Source organism: Dermacentor variabilis, chromosome 6 (assembly GCF_050947875.1).
Source record: "Dermacentor variabilis isolate Ectoservices chromosome 6, ASM5094787v1, whole genome shotgun sequence".
Lineage (NCBI taxonomy): Eukaryota > Metazoa > Arthropoda > Arachnida > Ixodida > Ixodidae > Dermacentor > Dermacentor variabilis.
Window position 1 is genome coordinate 88,746,424 of NC_134573.1, and position 22,993 is coordinate 88,769,416.

Below are 22,993 nucleotides of genomic sequence, written 5' to 3' on the forward strand. Positions count from 1 at the left end.
AAGCAACCATCCTGAACAATGGAGTTACTGCTCGCTTCAAGCGGAAATTCCTGGATGGAGACTTTGGTTACAATTGCATGTTCTGCGACAGCCTGTGGTTCGAGCGCGACCTGACGCAACTCAAGTCTGCACGCAACAACGTGCTGCGTTCCAAGGCCACTGAAGTCCTGAAGAATTTCCTTCTACGTCAGTGGAAGAGTTCAGGACCTGCGGGACCTGCAAAAACTCTTTCATTAGAGGAAAGGTGCCTCCTCTTGGCGTGAAAAACAAAGTCAGGAACCTCACGCGCAAAAGAAAGAACCTCTGAGAATCGCAAAATAAGAAACACTCCTAAAGCATGCTCACCACGCGAAGCGCGCAAAAGCGAGAATGAGGTGAAGGGATGGCAAAATAAAAGGTGTACAATATAGACTGCTTGCGAAGTGTGACTTGCATGGGCTATACGCTCGGTGTAACTAACACTGCTTCGCTGTCGGACCATCGTGACGGATTGGAAGGAGCGGTGATATTTTTTACGTTTGCGTTCTCGCACGTGAAAGTAAATGTCTTGAAGAGGCGCGCAACATAGTGTGCCATAAAATGCTTACGGTTAACGTAGGTAAGGCGTCCAACACTATACACTACTCTAAACCTCTCTGTTATTGTGACTATTCAAAGTTGAATACAGCAAGCCCCATTCAAGATATTACGCAAACAGCGAGAGTGTGTCTCGTGCATTATAGTTGTACTGTCATCGTTGGTTCATGCGAACGCAAAGTCCCCTGTAACCTCCCATTGGTGAAATAGTGAAAACTTCGAGGAAATGCACCGTATTCGCTGTCGTGGAAGCGTTATTCGTGTAAGAACGCCGATAGGTGTTGGGAAAAGGCCGTAGGTTTGCGAAATGTTACTCCATATGGACATAGAGCGCCCTATTTTACGATGTATGCGCTATCTTAAGGAATATACTTTTGGCTTGTTAGCAAATATTATTTTCCAGTTGTCGAATGAGTGACGAGGAGTCCTGGTTTGAATGTTAACCAGCCACCTCAGATTTTAGAATGTTCTGAACCATTTGTCTTTCCTTATTATTTCCCTTTCCTCGGAGCAGGGCAGCCAAACGGGCTCAGCGTGGTTAACTTCCCTGCCTTTCCCCTTTCTTCGTAAGCGTTGTTTTATGCACAGTGAAGGTCTTCGATGGCCGGGATAAAAGCAGAGAGTAATCTGTCTGACGTGGGCCCTATCTTCCGTACTTATCTCCTATCCTTTCTGCTGCAACTGGCAATATGATTCGCTCAATTTGCGTACGAAGGTGCCAATTAAGGAACGTTTTACTTGTGTGGAACCTGATAAAAACCAATCGCGCCCTCTACCAACCATGGGCAGAGAGGCGAAAAACAAGTGAAGGAATGGACACGACACATATGTCTGATCCTTCGCAGATATAGAGAAAGAAGAGGAACCTCGGCACTACAGTGGCCTATTCGATTACCGCAGATAGGTTTCTGCGAACAGTCTTTAAACTCGCTACTCATCGATGCTTCAATAACTCCATCGTGACCTTAATAACCCATATGCTATTATTGACAAAATGAGAAAACAACAGTGTCCCCTGAACGACTCTTCAGAGCTCGTGAACGCCGCTAACAGGTTCTCCTTCCTCCCCCATCATGCCGTATTCGGTACAAACACGCACGTCCAGAATGCTGTACGTTGTCAAGCACAAAGTAGACTGAGTGGTCCTTACTGAATTCGCCTGTGGTTTGGTGCCTTTTACTATTGGCATATTTCAATACTTCTAGGGGGTTCCTTTGTTAATTGCTACACTTAAAAGAACAGACTCACAGAAACCGAATAGGGCAGGTGAAAAAACAGCCGAATCTTACAAGACGGCAGAGGACAAGAAATAACTGCGGGATGCCATGTTGTCTTGCCTAGGGCTTCACGACCAGCAAAAGTTAGTGCACCGGGCCAGGGTGGCAGCGAGAGCCCATGGAAGTCGCACAGCTGAGGCCAAGGAGAGATCTCTTTTTCTCTATTGCTAGTTCATAAATAATCATTCATCTTTCTCTCTGTCGCTTTAGTGCATCTGTGCCCTCCGTTGAGAAAGGCGAGTGCGGCCTAAACATAGTAAATCTAAACCTTCATCAGAGCGCCAGGCCTCTACATAGATTGATTTAGCTGGGGGATCAGATGCAAAGTTCGGAGGCTACTCTATTTCAGTTGTATTCGAGCTAAGCCCCTACGAGTAATGAAAGTTAATAAAAATATCCAATAACACGAAAAAAAATTAAAATTACGATCAAATGGAGGACGGCCCCTACACTAAGCTTCAATGTCAATTGCAAATCTCGTCCTGCGGGTTTGCTATCACGTTCTCGTGTGTTAGATAACTGTCTGCGCCGAATTTTTACGATAAAATAAAAGCCGACCCCTGCAGTTATATACTGCAGGTAATTAGAATTGTTGCCATGTTAGAAGTGCTGGACAGCTTATTCCGCTCCAATACGTCCTCTTCTTGATTAAAAACTTACGACGTCGTGTTACGGCGGGGAACGTGCTTCCAGAAGGTTACGACAGGGTCCTGCGCAATTGATGGCACCGTCACCAACATATTAGTGTCACTGCCGCCACAAGTTCTTTTTTATTCTCTTTTCCTTCCGTTTTCCAATCGCCGGAAGCTATCTGTGCAAAGGATGGAAACCTGGGCGTGTTGGTATTCTTTCATGGCAAATAAGCAAGAGCGCCCTAGAAACGAAGCCTAAGGAAAATGCGAACACAGCATAAGCGCATGTGTCGCGCCTGCAACTTCCTTCGTGTTCATTTTTAGGGCACTGTTGCTTATTTGCCATGAAGTGTCTTTGACTCTGCGAGAAACGCCGCCATCTTCGCATGTATAAATAGGCCTGTGGCGCACGTGCCGAATGCACGTTTCCGCACCCGCGCCGTAGTCATTTAGCACAGCGAATGAATTGTCGCATTGTTCCGAGCGTTTGAGGGTAGAACAAGCAACCTAATATATCACATTACACCAATAAGTGCTGCTGTGTCCGCTTTACTAATAACTTAGTTACTAGGCATGTGCATCGAAGGATTTTTGACGCCTCTCCATAGTGTCACTAACTCTAAATCCGGCACACTTCTGGCAGTGTCACGATATGCAAACTGTGTTAATAATAACATGGCACACTCTTTATCAGTTTTACTATTAACTACTACGTAATACACTTGCGGTGTCCAGTTACTCTGAGGTTGCCAGGGAAAAAACGAAGGAGGCGTGCACTTCTGCTTTTAATGCATTTCTGGGACAGTTAATAAACGCAGTTGCCGAGACCACGGGAGCACCCTGGGGGAATCTATCTTGTTGCAGCGGCACCAGCTAGTGCCTTACGGTCAGAAAGGGGGGGGGGGGGTTGAAATGGAGGTGGAGGGAGCGATACCTTCTGTCGCTTGCACGTGCGAGGCATGAGAAACCATCACAATCAATATCGGCCTGGTGTGTGAACAGCTGGATCCACTATACAGTGAAGCGAGGGGGTTCCCTTGGGCTGCACTGGCGTCTTGTGTTGAATATGGGATCTGCTGAGAGAACGACAAGCAGGAAAGGAAGCAAGGAGAGAAATAAAAATGAATGAAAAAAATTGCTGCCCTAGATAACGAGAGAGTCAGTGCCATAGACCACGTGCCTGTGGTCTTTCCTGCTTTATTAACTGCCTCCGGCTTTGTGTTTTGCTGCTGTATAGAGGGTACGTGTCCCCGCTTCTGATTAATGGGACTCTACGCGGAAAGCTGCAAGCAACTGCCTGATTGAACATTGTGGCAATGTTAAGTAATGAGAGTCCTTCTTACTTCCGTCGACCTATCTTAATTTTTTTTCCGCAACAATGAACATCAGTAGCGTAAACTATAATTGGTGATGACCTGGCGTAATCCTGAACGTGCAGCTCCATTACTTACTCTTCGGCTAAGAAATGAGTTTTTCCAGAGCCCCTGATCTGAAAGCATTGTTGTTATAAAGAATTTTGTTGCTGCTGTAGTGCAACTGCTATTCTGCAAGACAGTGTTATTCTTCGGCGTTATTAAGAGACTTAAAGAGCTTCTTGTTTGTAAGTGTGTTCTTTCTGGATTTTGTAGCTGGGTATGTTTCCTTCAAATATTTTGTTCGCGCATTGTCGGTTGAGAGTGCTTTCCAAATGTAGCGGCAGACTTGTACAGGTTATAGAAAGAAAGTAACCGATTACAATTTGAATTACTTCACTCAAAATTGTGATCGGTTATAGTTACCAAATACTGCCGCACGAAAGTGAGGAATTAATCAGAAGAAATAGATTACTTCTACTTTAGCTTCCTCTGTGCCTTTAATAAGATTGCTCAGATAGCGCGAATAGAACCGAGCTGGCGTGGCACGTTTAGTACGTCCTGCGCAGCCGTTCATACACTGCTCATTTTTACTAACAATTGTTTTTAAAATTTTCATCGGTCATGTTCCCTTGTTTTTATCGTAAAGACACCAGAAGCGAGATATAAAACTCGCTTGATGTGCGTGCTGTTGAGAAGGCACATTTGTTGTAAAGTACGAACATCTAGCGGACAGGATTGTCGTTACTGAGCATGCGCGTCCTCTGTGAAGCGTGGGGCTTGACTGTTGTTGGGTTTTGAAGGTGGCCCTCCTGGTTGGACGATAGAAAACCTCTAAAAAGTCTCCTTAGATGATACAATGGCACTAAATTGCTAAGTGGCCGTTGCTATCAAGGCAGAACAGCACCGGTTTAATTCGTTTGTCAACATCTGGTGAAGCCATAGCACGAGGAGACAAATATTGAGCTCCCGGGTTCGTCTTGTCTGAACCGAGGGCTGCTTGGTACGAACTCTGGCGTTCTACTGTAGTTCCCGCAAAATTCTGGTTTCGAAATTGCGGCCCCTTTAACAGATTGTGTCGTCAATAACGCAACAAGTTAGATGTAATCGCTTACTGAAAAAAAGAACGTAATTGAATTTTAGGGAGCATTACCAAATAATAATGTGAATAATAAATAAGGAAATTACAATAAAATCTAATAGATTAATGAAAACATATTATTGCATGTTATTCGTTGCGTACAATTCTGTGTCTTGGCTGTATTGTTCTGACTTCTATGTGGTAACACCATCCTGTATGCGATAGCTGCTTCTCCACTCATTCTGCAATACTATGTGCAAAAGTGTACGAGACTTTATGTATAACCGTACCTCCTGTTCTTATAGGTTGAACAGCCGGCGCCTTGTTTGGTCGGCGACATCTTCTTTAGAGCTTAGTATAAAAAGAGAGAAAATAATCGTGATATATATTCAAAAGTATGTTGGGCAGCTAAAAGATTAAAACAGTGATTGTAACCCGTCTACATATTGGCTTGGGAAATATTTTTTGGCGAACCTTCAAGCTAGAAACCAGCAATATCTTTCGCAAATAAGTGTGTCACATTTAGGCAAATTCATATGCACCGATTTCCTACATATTATTGCATTTTAGTATTTCAGGAGGGATAACGGCAATCATCCCAAATTAACTATCAATTATGGTTTTTTTTGCATGACTCACTTTACAACTGATTCGAAGAAATTGAGCGATGCAGTCGGTCAGATAATTATATGGCTTTTGTCCCAAGTATCCCGCGCAAATGGTCACCAGCGATGCGTTGCAATTCCACTCATTTGCCTCAAACTGAGCATCCCTCTGAAATGACAGAATCGAAGAACCCTGGCGAGCCACAAGGAAAAGAAAAAAAAAGAACAAGAGAGAAGAAAATCGCGAAATACGCCACTAATTCGGAGTGCATGCATTGGCCAACTTGCATTGCTCCTATCGAACAACGAGAAGAAAGGGGGTTAACCGAGGGGCCCGATTTTTACTAGTCATATCAGAAGACGCCAACAAACACTGACACCAAGGACAACATAGGGGAAATTATTTGTGGTTTAATAAATGTAATCAAGAAACGATAAATTAATGAAAATTAAAGTGGATGAAAAAACAACTTGCCGAAGGTGGGAACCAAACCCACAACCTTCGCATTTTTTTATCATCCACTATAATTGCCATTAATTTATCGTTTCTTTATTTCATTTATTAAAGCACAAGTAATTTCCCCTATGTTGTCCTTGGTGTCAGTGTTTGTTGGCTTCTTCTGATGTGACTAATAAACACCGGGCCCCTCGGTTAACCCTTTTTCTTCTCGTTGATTACATAACGAGGGTCTCGAATCCGGCCACATTGATGCCTTCACGTAGCATATGTGGGTTTATTGACCAGTTGCCTTCACCCAAAAAGATCACGTTCTCGTGACACCTGTGGAAAAAAGGACGTTCCACGTCCGCCGCCTAGGTCTGTGAGGTGGCGCTGGCTAACACGCCCAGGGTTCTGCTAGTACACATAAATACCCAAGAAAGTGGATGCGAGAACGACGCCGCGGTAGCTCAATAGGTAGTGCATCGCACGCAAAATGCGAGGGTTATGGGTTCGGTTCCCACCTGCGGCTAGTTATTTCTTCATCCACTTTAATTTTCATTAATTTATCGTTTCTTTATTTCATTTATTAAAGCACAAGTAATTTCCCCTATGTTGTCCTTGGTGTCAGTGTTTGTTGGTTCCTTTCCTTTCGAACAAGTAAGATAAGGTTACGCACAGTAAATCAATGTAGAACGATAAGTTGAACTTTTACAAAGTTGTTGATTTTGCTTACCTGTGAGTAAGTGGAAGGTATAGTTCCACCTGAACTGCTTCCACTGCCCTTCACAGCAACGCCGTCCCTCTAGCCCGAAAATCTATTCTCTCGGGAGACGTACGCGCTTTAATTCCTCGTGCGTCTTTTCCTGTCCCCGTAGTCTAACTCGAGTGAAGTGGAAGTCTCTCTCCAGAGTATGCGGGCTGGGCCGAGCCATAAAAGTTCACCACCTGGGCCTGGGTTTGCGTCCACCTTGCGAATAATGGCGCTGTGACTTCGCGTCTGCCTCAGATGCTCATTTTCCGCTTTGGCTGTGTTCAGACACAAATACAACATGAACGAGAGGGCTTGAGAGGAAACTTAAGCTAGGGGCCAACTACAATTTAATTAATCTCATATAATTAAAACGCAGAAGCATTCTTGTGAGACAACTACTGCATCGGTTTTAATAAAATTTGTATCGGTTTAATAAAAGTGACAGAAAAATGACATTCTAGCTGCAACAGGAACCATATTTTCTTTTTTAATCGCCAGATACGTTAAAAGTATTGAGGGAATTCATAAGTTAAAAAATATGGACAAAGTTTACAAAAAATTTGTAACCCCTGACCAAAAACAAATTTATTACTTTCAAAACTGCATCAGATAAAGCATCAAAAGTACGCAGATTAGATAACGCATATGTGTTAATGAATTATGTGAAATTTCTACGCTTACAAAAGTTTTCGGAAAGTTGTACTCACAAATTAGTGGTATATTTGATAGTGGTGTATACTACATAATTTTTGTGCACTCTTAGTGCCTTACTGACGGCAGCATACAGTATTATGATATCGTTTTTATTAGTTAATTAGAAAGTTGAAATATTCATAGTTGAGTTTTTATTTCGATTTGGCAACTTTCAACAACCTTGCATAAAATGTTGACAATTAAATAAAACTTCGCTTGATACAGCATCTAGATTTGCCTTTTTATTCTAAATGCAAAAAGAAAACCTGATTAAATTTGTTGTACTGAATGCCGTGCAACACAATTTGTCTGTTCCCCTATATTTAGCTAAGCTGAAGAGCTAAAGCGTCTTCTTAAAAGTGATCGGGTGTGGAAAGAACAGCCCAAATGTTATGGTTCTTTGGACAAAGATAACGATGTCCAGAATGCACTTCTGCAGCTTCAGCGCGAAGCTTTCATGCAATAATATACTGAACAGCCTTAGTATACCACGCCCGACAAACAAAAAGCAATCGGTTGCCAGTATCCGTAAGTTGTGCTCATGTGTTTTAGTCCTAATTATGGTATTGCAACAAAGCAATCTGATGGAAACGAAACAAGCAAGTAAACCCCACGGTATTCATATCGAATGATTACTCCCCTCAGGCCTGATCCGTCAGGGTAGACGGGCCAGTATGCACAACGCATAAACGGGGCTTTTCGATCACAGCTAGGTTATCGTGTTTGATGGTGTGGCTGTCGTAGTTTCATAGAAGCGGGCCCTGGTCTCATTGATTAACCACACGTTTCCCCACGGGCATTTTTAGAGCATAAGTATGGTATCAAAGGTGCACGACACATCTCTGAAAGGAGATAGTAAAATCAGTGTAGTACGCTCAGATCACGCACCAGTATCTTTATTTCCACATGTAGCATTGATGGAATATTTACGGTGGCATATCAGTTCTACAGAAGCTTGAAATATTTAGAAACGTTCAGAAAAGGAAACAGTCGCCTGACTTTTGCGTGAAGTTACCAGGTTTACTGTGCTTCTGTACTACTTCGGTGTTCAAAGAGGAATAACAACAGAGCCCTATACACGTGGCCTGATACATCCCCGACGCCTTCCGGGGCACGAAATTCGAGTTTCGCACGCTCTACATTTTGCATCTACGTGATCTCACAAAATGCCAGAATATAGTCCGCCATCACACTAATTTAGTTGCGCGATAAATAGCGTGATTTCTGTAACGTGAATGCGCGTTCTAACGCTTCATCAACGGGGAAAGACATGCTGATCCACTACGGCACTATATGCGTGCAGCAGCTTGTGCTACACATGGCCGAAGTGTCAAACCTTCGACCATGTTTCTAACAGAACCTTGAGAGCGAATTCTACAGGAACGAAGACCCAATATTTCTGGCCAAAATATGATGTGTGCTGTCTAAGTTTGCATATAAGAAGCGTGAAGTCGAATGCACTTAATCGCAGTACCATGATACTCGCAGGATTATTCCACAGCAAGGAAAAACACAGTCCTTAATATTGTCCGAACGGTCATGCCCGTAAGCAGGCACGCCCATGCATCCTACAACCTAATGGTGCCCAACGGCATGCCACCGTTCAATCGATAGAAGTTAGAACTGCATTTATTCCATAAAACGAACTCATCTTCCGCTATTGGCTCAGTGCATTATATTACACTTTCAATTTGTAGTTTTGTATGATTGCTGCACGCAGCTTCACTTTCTCTGTTGCGGCTACAGGAGCGCAGATTACGAACATCTGTCTTTTATCGCACCTTCTTGTGAAGATCAAGGAAATCTGTATTTTTGCCTACGACACCACGTTTTTCTCATAAAGAGAAAACACAGTCGAGCGTGATTGTTCTACTTTATTACCGCTCAACACACGTGAACTGAATACGCACTCGAGTAGTTTTGTGAATGCAGGAGTCCCGAAAATGCGAATTTAACAGTTGAGCGATAGGAAATGCATGTCGACAATGCGCAATTCAATAGCCGTCTACGCAGTGCATCTTTGAGGTGTCGCAATGAATATCAATCGCTACTATTACTCCATCGATATGAGCACTTTACAAAACCTTGGCGATTTACTGTGCACTGCATGATTTTTATTTGTTAACCGGGCTGCATTTAGAAAAATTACCTAATTAAACTTTCCTCCCCTGGCTTCACCACCTTGCCCCCCCCCCAAAAAAAAAATAAAGAAAGAACGAAAGAAAGAAGATATGCTTGATCCCTTTTTCATAGGAATCGGTAGAACACGAAAGTGAAATGTGCCTTCAGAGAAGCTGTTGCATGTTTACTTCGTGAACTCGCAGTCCGTAGCAGCGAAAGTCGCATGACTTGCGGGTAAGCGAACGTGTTCCAAGTTTGCTTGGCGCGCGGCGTCCTGCTGTCGAGTCGATTCGGCGAAGGTACGAGCATTTGGGTCCGCTCCATAGCGTGTTGGCCAGCCAGTTGATTTGCGATGCGCTAAGCTTCAGGAATGCGAGTGGCAGAGTTTGCAGCGTGCGCCGCGAACGCACAAAGGCGTTCTGCTTCACGCTGGCGTGGCTCTCGCTGGACCAAAGCGAGATTCGTTCGTCCACGCAATTGCCTTTTTACGCCGCTTAGCGCAGCAGTTTTCTTAGTTGGCGCCATCGCAAGAGAAGCAGTAGGTGGCGTGTAAGCGCTGCTGATGCATTGTTAAAGCTACACTCAGTAGACGACGAGGCGCAACAAGCTAATCGAACGCCAATGACAAACCATGTGCGGAAACTGCTTCGTGACCTCGGCTGAAGGCCTACACCGCCTACACCAGGCTTCACCGCGTTGGAGCCTCCGCTGCGATGAGACTAAACCGAAGCGCTCATTGTCGGCGCTCGTTAGTATTGTGGTGCAGTATTTCAACCTCACCGCTTCTAGATGTCGGTGCCATTCCTGTCAAGCAAGACCATATCTTACGTGTTTGCGCCAACGTCACATCTGTTACACCAACTTCATGGTGGAACACAACAGAAAACAATTTCGTGTTAAAAAAGAATACTACATTTACTAAAATGCATTCATTCATCCCACAAGCCCTGCGCAGCAGCAGTGTTGTGAAATAGGTTCCTGTATGTTCTCACTTATTTTATTTCAATTATAGACTAGCCCATATATGTGTTTGCGCTGGTGTTTGTGGGTGGAACCCTGTGTTCCTGGAGCTAGTGTACAAACTATGATCTCTGAAAATAAATTAGATCTCAGAAAGCCTGTAGCACGCAAAGGACATTCGACGTCGTGATTGTGAATAAAAAAGGTAATATCAATATAAAAAGTTAGAGCTATCGGCTAGAAAACGATAGATAACTTGCCTTGCAGGGTCCACATTTGCTCACTATTTGTGCAGCAGCGTATATGAGTTGTCCCTCGTAACTTGAGTCAAAACTGTCGCGTGACTGGCCGCTAGAGGCACTTTGCGAGTAATTGCGGGCTGATTTCATGCTTGGAAAAACACTTTTACGTGGCGCGTATCAAGGAACAGAAAGCTGTATCGGGAGTTTTTCATGTTGCTCTAAAGTTTTCTCACTAACCCTTTTCATCTCGTGAAAATATTTGAGAGGTTGAACAAATATTTACGACTAATTATGTAAATAGGCGGAATGCGAAAGGTAATGTATTTCAAAGCGACGGCAAACTACATAGCCTTGGTTTTGTTAAACTGTGGATTTGGACGTTTTAAATGTTTGGCTCAACTTATGTGGGCCACCAGGTATGGTTTAATGGACAAAGCGAGCAACGAAAAAACAAAAAGAAAACAAGGAAAAAGAATATCGATGTTTTCCTTCCTGGTTAGCACGTAGCCATGGAAGCAATGCGTAAACTAACTATGCATAAACTAAAGCAACACTTACTGAAGCGGTGTTCATGTCTATGTACTGTAAACTTGACGCTCGCAAACAGAGCGGACTCATGAAAAAGGAAGATACGTTAAGCCTAACTATAGCGCGATATTTCATTTTTATCGCTTATTAAACTTTGATTTCGATCATGCAACGCCGACAGCTACCTTATTTCTCTGAACATACATACTCCGCCGATGGCAACATATTCGCTGCCTTTCTGAAGGCGAAATGTATTCCCGACTACAAGTCAAAAATAGTAGTTGCGTTATGTTACAGAAGCGCTTGTTAATAGTGAAAGTGAGGGTGATTGGACTCAAAACTCATGCGTTTCATACAAATATAATCAATTGAGACCGAGTTTAGAGAAACACGCACGCAAACAGTAGTCATCCCCTCAAATCCACGCAGCAAAATCGGTGAAGCCTGTTCTCCCACCAGACGAAAAATGAAAGCAATGCAAAGTTTTAATATAGGACAGTGCAGTGATGACAAAATTCTAATATTATGTTTTAGGGAACCGAGTGTCGAGCCATGAAAGACCCCTGTAAATGTATGAAACACATTGATAACCTGAAGAAATTTCCCACATCTTCGCATAGGCTTTTTTATATAATTAGTTAGGTACGCATTGCAGAATTGAAGCCGGTGAATGCTCAAGGCACGCAAATTTGGTAGGCATTACGAGAGTACATTTTTCGTAGATATCTCCAAACTTTTGATGAAATGCAGAGAATGTTTAGGTAATATTATTTAGAAAAAACTGTCGCGGCGCAATGTTTGACAAAACTAAGTGTAATACATCACATTACCTGAGCAAAACAATATGAAATTTAGAGCCTTTTATGCCCTAATCGACTGTTGTGCACGAAACATACTATTTACTGAAATAAAAAGCACAATTCAAACAGTACTTCGCAAAGTTATTTAGAAAATTAGTGGTGACAGATGTCTTGGTATTCACTTTTGATACTTGCAATCCCTGAAGTCACAAAGGTGATGGTTATTAGGTGATGGGCGCGAAAACAAAAAGTAAATTTAGACTTCATTTTCTGTTCGATTACCTAATATATTGTCGGAAAATTAACAAAACTTGAGTTTTGAAAGACTAAGTTGTTAGTCTAAAACTAATTTCCTGTTCCTCTTTAACGTCCTTTTCAGAACAATGATGCACCGTGCTGAATAATTCTTTTTCAAGAATTTTGACACGCTCCGCTCCCGGATGACTGGAAGGTGGGGCAGGTTGTTAACACAACATCAGTCTGCCTAAAGCTATATATACAGGTCTCTTTCCCTTAGAAACACACCTTCCCAGACTACCTGGTTTCAGCACTAAATATCAATTGCCTATGCCGACATCGTGGTTTTCCGCATCGTCTTTCTTTCATCCAACCACGTTGTGAACGTTGACAGAAATTGGGGGTTCGCGGCCGCCATCAATTTATTTTGAGCACCTTGCCAACTAAAGGTAGCCGTCTTTAAAGTTACCTCATAATCTCTGTAGGAGGTAGGTGGTACTTTATTTTTTTGAACATTGCTTTTGAACAACAACAAGAAAGAAAGAAACGTTGGCAGTCCCGCCCGCAGGACGAAGCATTGACCGTGATAGCAAGGCTTAGCGTTACGCAATTGCTGCTGCAACTTGCAAATTGCAAATTGCTGCTGGGAAGAAAGAACAACGCCCTGGCAGCTACGGGGCGTCTCGAACCGCTGGCTGGTCGAGAAGCGCTGACACTGTATGCGGAGGCAACGCCCCTCGATGGTGCGAGATCGACTGAAAACCGACTGAACAGTTTTGTTTTCTCTCGACACCGCGCCGCTCACACATTCGCGTTTCAGTAGCTATCGCATTGTGCTTCGCTGGTTTTGCTGGCTGGGTAAACTCGCACAAACTGCAAGCAGCAGAGAATTCAACTTCCATTTGATGTCACGGGGTGCGCGAACGGTCTACGCAACTTGGCCAAAAAGCAGCTGCAGCGGCGAGCCCGCCGCTCTGACTTTATCTTTCTATAAATCCCCTCAATCTCCAAAAGTAGCGCCAACCATATCGCTCCTCCTCCGGTCCACTCCTGCGCTCGACGCTGCCTCGACAGTGGCGCCACATATGCTGGCCCTGCCTTAACAGTTGACGGCTAACGCGCTACCGGAGGTTTTGGTTCGAGCCCTGCGGAGCAATTTTTGAGGCGATGTTTTGCTTCGTCAATCGGTAACTGGCCTTAATAACGTCGCGTTAAGATTGGGCAAAAAAGTTGAGAAAAGCACCATTATTTAAGGTGTAAAGCGCCCGCGCATTGAGAGTACGTGTTGCTGAAGCACGACGCATGCACACGGTGTACTCAAACATGCGCGTAATTACCTCAGTTACAGGTTTTGACTGCGTGAAAATATGTGTACGTGGTTTCGTAGATTCATTTACGTAACTCCACGACACTTTTGTTCGGCCGGTGCATGAGAGATTCCAAATGTCTGGGGCCAGCAGCGCCTAGCAGCAGGGGCACTTGTGCTCCGCGCCTCTTACATATGTGTGTAGCTCATGCGCGGGTTGTGGTGGCCATGAACAAAGTTTTCATACGTAGACAGTATTGCTAATGTGAACAACATACCAGTACTTGGAATCGTTATTTATTTACTTATCACAGTGCAAGTTAATAATATTTGGGGTTTTACGTGCCAAAACCACTTTCTGATTATGAGGCACGCCGTAGTGGAGGACTCCGGACATTTTGACTACCTGGGGTTCTTTGACGTGCACCTAAATCTAAGCACACGAGTGTTTCCGCATTTCGCCCCCATAGAAATGCGGCCGCCGTGGCCGGGATCCGATCCCATGACACGTGTGCAAGTTGTTGGAATTTCATAGCAAGAACGAACTTGATAGGACAACTGAACAAAGGTTCCCAAACTAATTATCATTAGCACCAGTAACCCTTTTATCAAAGTGCTCATTTTATATCTGTATACTAGGTGCGTCTGTATTCTTTTGCGCTGTAGGTTATGGCAGGGAAGCAGCGTTACTTTAACTGGAACACTCAAGGCACACAAGACGGAGAAAAAAAAAATCATTCTTGGGGTTTATGTGCCAGAACCAAGATATGATTATAGACAGGCCGTAATGGGCAACACCGAATTAATTTTTACCAGCTGAGGTTCTCTAATGTGCTCCCAATGAACGGGACACGGGCGCATTTGCATATTGCACCCGTCGAAGTGCGGCTGCCAGAGCCGCGATTTGTTCCCGCGACTTCCCGCTATCAATCCGCCTGCGCGTAAGTACATTCGTCGCATTGGGCCAGTAATGGCGACCAGGGCACGCTGGAAAGAAAAAAATATATAAAAAAGCGCGATGCATGCTTCTACGTGACACAGATAGGCCAATGGCGGAGCGGAGAAGGCTGGGGCCACAGGAAGCGTAGATGAGGAAACGGGGGGGAGAGCGGGGTTTCGGAAACATCTAAGAACGGCTCTACTTTGGGAAAATTGAGGGGTTTTATCACGAGACGTTCATTTGAGGGATCGGCCCAGCCGTTTGTGCGCAGGCGCGAGTAAGAGCGGGCGCGAGAGAGAAAATCTGGGGCTTTTGCTCCTTGAATATATGACTCTGCCTAGGCACTACGGAGGAGGTTGCTTAGCGCGCGTTGTATTCGTTTGTCCCCAGACATGCCGTCATTGCGGAGTGCGGTCGAGTTTGTTTACGCTCAGCCGCTGGCTGCCTGCGCGGTGAGGCAGTGGGCGCGGACGCCACATGGTGATCACTGTGCCTGAAAGGGCAATGTTCTGACTAGTGTTGTATAAGTCGCAGGTCGCTTTTTGCGTCGGAACGATAGATTGGATTATTTACAAACACTGCCCCAGGAGGGCACATGTAACGGGCAGACGGAAGCCTCAGGAGAGCACTTCAGGTTATAACAAAGCAGACGGCGCAGGATGTCCAGGGCACCCAAAGGGTATTGGGGGGATCAAAGCTGGAAGCAGAGCGGCCCGTGGATTTGGGCCACGGGGGCCGAAGCGTGCCAGGGGGTGTTCCCACAAAAAATTGTCTGTCCGCGATAGCGGACCGCCGATAGTATACACCCTTGGCACGCGCAAGCCTCGGCGAGCTCCAACCCACGTACCAGTTCGGTTTCTAGTTTTGGTGTCCTCGTTGCCGCATTGGTGCCCTGGAGGAGCCGCCAATAATGCGAAATAATGATACGTTGTTACAATTAGTAAAAAAAAACTTGATTGAATAAATATAATTACGTCGAGCTGCCAACTTGTGACGCTAAGTTCCGCACTTCCGCGCGCCGCGACTTCTTTAAATATATGCGACTCGGGCTCTACTACGGTCGCTACTGCTCCGACAGAAACGTCTGTGATGTTATTTACAAGGTACATCACCGTAAGGCGCGAGGAAGCTATGATCGGACACGACTGACTTAGCACGAGCGCCGCAGGTGCGAGACAGTCTGTCCGACACAGCAGTCGCCAAATCGGGTGTCTGTGCGCGCTGCTTCACCTATATTACAGCGCCAGCAGCCAGCGTCCGAGCGTAAACAAACTCGACCCACCTACGCAATGCCGTCACCCCTAGGGACAAACGCCTACAACCATTACCCCCTGAAAGCTGTTCAAAGGGCAATCCTACAACACGTGCTAGGAAACCTCCTCGGCAGTGCCTAGGCAGAGTCATATATTCAAGGAGCAAAAGCCCCCAGATTTTCTTTCTCGCGCCCGCTCTTACTCTCAAATTGAGAGACTTAGCACCACGAGGACAGGAAGAGCCATATTGGCCAAAGTTGGACTAAATCCGGACAGAGGCCCCACCCAAAAGGTGGAAGTATATAGGGAAGTGAGAGAAAATCTGATTATCCAACCCCCCCCCCCCCCCCGCTGCCAAAAAACATGCACCCGGAGCATAGCAAGGACAGGAGGCATAAACGAGCCGAAGCATTAAAAATTAGATTCGGTGATATTTCGGAACATGAGGTGGCCTATGTAGACGCGGCGGGAGTAGCGGTTTTACGGTGGCAACGGCCGTCAGCGGCCGGGGTATTCCCGTGACCGCTGTCGCTCTGCGTGGGCGAAACATAGAAGTTGCCGAAGAAATTTCGATCGCATTAGCTTGCGCTGCAACGGACGCGAGATTTGTGATCAGTGACAGCAAAACAGCCATACAAAATTTTAGCAAGGGAAGGACCTCGCCCTTAGCGGCCAGAATCCTAGGCCAGAGAAAGTTAGACAGAAAAATTCAAATAATTTGGACTCTGGCGCACGAAGCCGTCCCCGGCAACGAGGCGGCCCACGAGCTGGCTCGAGATCTCTACCGCCGAGCCGCTACGGGGCTCCTCGATGACCGAGGGAGCTGAGAGCGCATGCTAAAATATGGGGAAATCACGCAGCATTATAGATTGGCTCGTAGAGTGGTATCCCCGCCAGACCCAAAATTAAACAACAGACAAGCAGTCGCGTGGAGACGACTACAAACTTATACGTATCCGCACCCGGTTATGGCGAACCACGTGTTCTCCGAGCCCATGAGCGATAGATGTAATCTTTGTGGGGCGAGAGGGACCCTCGACCACATAATATGGGAATGTCCGTACTCCCCCGGGGGAACGCACAAAATAGGAACTTGAAAGAAAGAACAAAAAAGTAGGGATACCTGGGAGACCCTGCTGCGCAGCTTGGGCTCTGAGCTCCAGCTCCGGCTCGTCCAACTGGCTTAAGAGGCTGCTGGGACCCAAGACCTCCCAGCCTGCATCTGAGGCGGCGGCACTCGCCCCCTGACCTGCGTGTCGGGGGGTGGGTAGACCACCTTATCCGTTGGAAAACAAAGTTTATTCTATCTATCTATCTAGTCGCGCCTGCGCACAAACGGCTGACGATTCCTCAAATGAATATCTCGTGGTCTTATCTGTCTTCGCTCGGTACTGCCCTCTGTCTGGCGCCGATGCAAAGGGTGGTGATGGCGTATGCAACGTCACCTCTTCTCCGTTTGTGTGGCGGGAGATTTGAATTTCAAAAAAGGTATTTGAGCCCTTCAGATGCAATTTTCTCATAAACCAATCTTTTCTTAGCCCGAAACAAGCGTTGCGAGGTTTCTGGAATGGTATTTAAGCAGTCCACGTCGACTTATAATTAGCCTTTAGCGTCCCTTTAATCAGCCTCCAGTGAAGTATTAGATAACGTTAGCCGGACTGTCACAGTAACGTTGCCCTCCCACCAGTGCACACATAAAGCAGCACCGTAGGAACACTAGTTGGATTATATTGTGCGTGAACTTTCGTGCCACCAGCAAAAACTGAAACGCTCGTTTTTCTTCTTTTTGTTTTCAGCGAACCGCACTCTGCGTCGCTGGAGACCCTCTGACCTCCAACACGCAAGGGGCGTGCAGAGTCGATAGTTGGGGAGCACAGGAACGTTAGCGCTGGCAGCGTCGATGGCCCGAACGCACCTCGTGCATTCGTGTAATTGGTGTCGGAATTAAAAAAAAACAAACGTTTGCTGGTTGTGAAGTGTAGCTAGTAAATTTTAAGAATGGCACCTTCTGCCATGTATCGCCAATCGTGAATGGCCTGCCGTTTTACTGATTTCCCCGAAGGCAGTTAACAACGGTGCATGTGAGATTCGTTGATCACCAGACCTTAACTCGCGGAAAACGATCCGATTCCAGAGCTATTCCGAATCAGTGGTTGGTTCTTCCAAACTCTGATCGGAAAATCTTTGCTTGGGACGTTTTTTTTTTTGTAGTGGCGGGGCTGTGTTATTTTCTATTGACACATTGCACGCCTGTGCGAAACCTTCCACGAGTGGCGCACGTCTGAAATGGCCGGACTCTTAGCCGAGGATTCCCTTGTAAGCTTCTTACAAACCGGTACTCGAGCGACGGTGGGGTTCTAACTACGGGACTAGCGCACTGGTTCTGTGCGACTTGCCAACCGTGTCATGTATGTTTGCCATGTAATACTCGCCAAGCGTGCCGTGTAATGCTTCTTGTACACGTCCTGATCTGCCTTTTGCGGTGCTCTGTTGCCAACGCTTGTATTTTGTAATGCTTTTTTGCATCACATTCCATAAATTTCTTATCATCTGTGTCCCTGAGTGGCCGATCATGACGACATCGAGGTTACCATTCGTGTGAGCCAATGAAGAAGCGCATGACACGTGAAAAACGTTAAAAATCGCAGTGTAATAGGCATCGAAGACAAATCAACACTATAAGTTAAGAATTTCGCGTTTATCGAGCCGCACGTAACCATCGAATGCAAGATGGCAACGCTTCACGAACCCTCTTTCCACTGAACATCAGGAAATAACTGTTGCCGGTCTTCTTTCCGCGGTCGTTCGCTCTCGTTCTTAAAAAAAAAGAAAACATGCGAGTAAAAGGCACATACAACAAGTTTGACATGAGAGAAATATGGTCGATCGGACGCAGAAGCACAGCATAGCAGCAACGTATAAAGAAAAGTTGCCTCGGAGGAAAAGCACACAAAGAATATATGTCTCGAGCCTGTTAGTTGCGAGAGCCAGCTCACGTTCCAAAAATATTAATTGTGCGTAAGAAATAACGACCCGCGAAATGCTGAGCAAAGTGCCGGATCACTAGAGGGGCCATTAATTAGGCGTCGTAAGCCTAGAGGCATTATTCATGGCCAAGCGCCCTCAAATGCCGCCCAAGCTTAAGCGTATCATAATTCAGTAGATGGTCTCCGACGGGCTGCGTGAGATCAGCAAAGAATATTTAAAAAATAGATCGCGACGGAGAAGAAAAAAGAAACACACCACAGGCAGAACCGAAAGCTTTCTAGCCCAAGGCAATTTGCCTAAAAGCCCGTTGTAGAAGAGAGTGAGCCCTCTAAGCTATCTGCATTGGTGATATCGAAAGAAGTGAAACCGTCACGGCGCTTTTCTACAAATTGTTGGAAAAGCCAGTGCAAAATAGGTTTAGTCAAGTACTGCATTCATACATACCGCGTGCTTTTGTGAGAAACCTCTCGAATTATTACAGATAAGAAAATCGAGATAAAACAATGAAATTTTGCTGACCAAACTTCATGGTATTCAAAACTTCAGATAAATGACGAAAGGTAACCATGAAGTGCGTTTAATATTTCGCAAAATTACACGAAAAATTCAGCATGCAGCTCACCATGGCAATCCACCACATGATGTTGTATCTCATCTCCTTGTTCAGGCAAAATCAGTTTTTACCATATCAAACAGTACAACCAGAGACAACATTCTATGAAAGCGCAGCAAGAGCTTGAATGCCGAAGCAGACATTTTTTGTACTGACCTACTGCATGCCGTTCACGAACGTAAGTAAAAGCTACGTAGCGTAAAACAAAAGGTAACAATAATGATTTTTATTCTTTGCTCAATATTTGCTTTATAACAAATAAAATGCTTGCAAACGAAAAATATCTCCACTTCTTCCCGTTCTCCCTTTTCTGGCTTTCTGGTGTCCATACGTCTGGCTTTCCTGGTCCTGCAAACAAAGATGGCGTCACTGGGTTGCAGCAAGTGTGAGTCAGTGGGAGTAGGCTGATCTGGGGCGCTACAACGTAAAACTATTCCAAACTTTTCTGTTCCAATTCTGCAATCATCCCTCCGCGATTGGTAAAAAACGTTTTTGGACCACCCCCACTTCCCCTGTCTGTCACGCGACGTCACGAAAACCGCGACAGCTCCCCTTCTGATATGACGTGAACACACTAATTATGCATGATTTGACCGAACAAAAGAAAAATTGTTATTTCTGATTCGACGCCTTTTCGCGATTAGTCCTTGACTATTGGTAAAAAACTTTCGGGCTGCCCCTACTTCACCTGCCTGTCACGCTACGTCATAAAACCGCAAAAGCTCACCGCGTCAAAGTGACGTGTAAGCGTTACAGATACATTAACAAGCCGAAAAAAACTGAATTTTCTTCTGAATACCCTCAGGCTGTCCCGTTCCGAAAGGAATAAAAGATGGCTGCCTCAGATCGCTCAGGCACTGGAAACTCGCACCTGCCGGGAAGCATGAGTTTATTTGCGTGTTATGAAACTTTTTGCGCCGCCATGCAACGTTTTAGAGCACTTTCGGCACGTTTACGACCTCGTTCTTCAAACTATTTTTTGCTGAGGATCTGTTTTACCGTCAATTTCAAGCTTCCCTTGCATGCCGCCACCGTTTTTCGACCAGCTAAGTGAGGGAAAGTGCGCCAAAGCAGACGCCAGCACCACCCTCTTCATCTGGTTATCGATTTTCAGTGCACTGGCTCGGACCTATCGAATCGCTCTCCACTTGAGCGTGCTCCTCGCCTATTGTCACCCAATTAGATAAGACAAGCCGCTCAGTCAAGGAAATGTTATTCGTTTTTCAAGCAAACAAAAGGGACCTCCTATGAACGAGGAGATAGTTTGATTGGTCTGTTCAGACAACCCTGTCGGTCACCTCCCGATGCTTACGTCGGCGGTTACACAAATTTGACGTCAGGAGATTGGAATAAAAACATATTGGAATAGTCTTACGTTATAGGGCCCCTGAACTCACCAAGTGCAAACGAAGAGAGCGCTGTGTTGGCTGCATACGAATGCAAAGGAAGGAGCGGTGTGCTGTGAAGATGACATCACCTGTGCACGGGCGTCGGGGACTGATGCAAGGCGAAGATCCTCGGCAACTACAACTTGTCCGTGTACGGCCACTCCACCAGGTGTGGAAGCACAACTGGCCTATTAGAAGCAATGTGTAAAAAACCAGATGCATTTTAATAATGCTATGACATATGCTGGGTCAATATTCTATAATTTGTTCTACGGATATAAGTTCTGCCACGGATCTATTGAATTGCGCAAGGCTTCACGTGTAGCAGCGCCGGACCGGAAGCGCATACGTGTTCGACTGAAATCGTTCCTGGCACTTCACAATCACAGCGTTTTGCATTTAGGATAAAGACACCCACGCAAAATTCTAGCTGCTGCTACCGACGCGTCCATGTCTGTATTATACGAGTGACAGCGTTGCTTCCTTTGTGCGAAAACATCTTGCTTGTCCTGCGCAAGGAATGCTAGTGTCTGTAGACGCTAACGTGTTTCCTGCCGGCCGCGTGAAATCTGGTGAAAGTTGTTTTATGTCCTAAAGTGAGCAACAGGTAACACCGTCGCTGTATGCCATGGAATTTGCGTAATGGGTTGTTTCCTTTAAGTAGCATTTGTCATTGCCAGTTCTTGGATGCCCTTCCTTTCTTTTTAAAAATAAAAATGCTTTCTTCAATAAACGCACTTGCTCCGTTTCCTCGAAATTCCAAATATTGCGTCGCTTGCTCTGCAACATTATTGCTGTGCGTATCGCATGTTCGGACACGTAGTTCAATAGCGCGCTGCTTAGCGTGAAATAAGAGACCTCGGGGTAGTGTGTTCCTTCAGTGTGGCATTCATAAATTATATCAATGTATAATAAATAGAAATGATGGGTTTTTACGTGCCAAAACCACGATCTGATTATAATACACGCCGTAGTGGTTTACTCCGGAAATTTGAACCTACCGGGGTTCTATAACGTGTGCCTAAATCTAAGTATAAGGGTGTTTTCGCATTTCGCCCCGGGGGCGCTGCAAGCGTTCGTCAAGAGCGGACGTTCGATGCGTGGGCTCCGTTGACAATCTTCGATTGCGGCGGATTACAATATTGGATCACCGTATATTTACCATCCACGGGGTCCCTTCAACGCCTGGCATCGCCTGGCACCACCAGTCAACCTGTGAGTGCCATATTTTCGGCGGTAAAGACAGTCTGGCTTCTCAGCACTACGAGAAGAGCGCTAACCCTAACGGCCGAGTGGTTTGGGTGCATCACCGCAGCGGAGACGCAGGTGCGCCCGCGGATGCGCGGCATGGCGTTCGCGCAACGCTGGGTCTAACGACGTTCGCCGGTGAGTGCTCCCGCTTCACTCATGACTACCGCGACTACTATGAATTCCCTAAGAGGCTACGACCCGACGGAGATGGACTTCAGTCATGTACCAACATCCCAGCAGCAGCTGATGCCCCCGCAGGATCTCCCGAAGGAAGACAACAGCCATGGCTGGAACATATGGTCCCGGCGCAACAACGAAAGAGCGGCGCAAGCTAAATCGACAGCTCCCAAGCAAGAGCCGGAGCAGAAAGAACGCCGAGAGCTTGTCGCACCGAGACTTCCGCGTCTACCGAGTTTAAAGAATTTTCCATACAAGGTCATCATCCGACCTAAAACCACGGTGGATCTGCAATCTGTGGCTCCACGCTCCTTCGATCTCGAATTAGGGATCCAAGCGGCCCTCGACACACCGCTACAAGAAAAGCCAACTCTGCGCGTTGTTAGCCAGCAGAACATTATAATGATATGTACTCACTGTGAGGAAGATGCGTTCCGCCTCGCCAAGCTTAATAGTCTGCACCTCGACGGCAAGAGTATAACAGTCACCGCCTACGTTGCTTTGCCAGAGGATGTTTGCAGGGGTGTAATACATAATATCAAGCCTGAAGTGGGTGATGACTCTATCTTCCAAGACGTCTCCTCACCCAGCCATACAATCCTGGGAGCGCGCCGTCTGGGCAAGACTACGTCGGCAGTCATCGTCTTCGCCGGCCAGAAAGTTCCATTCACGGTCAACTACGGGTGGTCAGAGCGCCGCTGCTACATCTACCGGAAAACGAGGGCGGCTTGCATCAACTGTGGAATGGGAGGTTACCGAGCAGACGTCTGCCCGAAACCC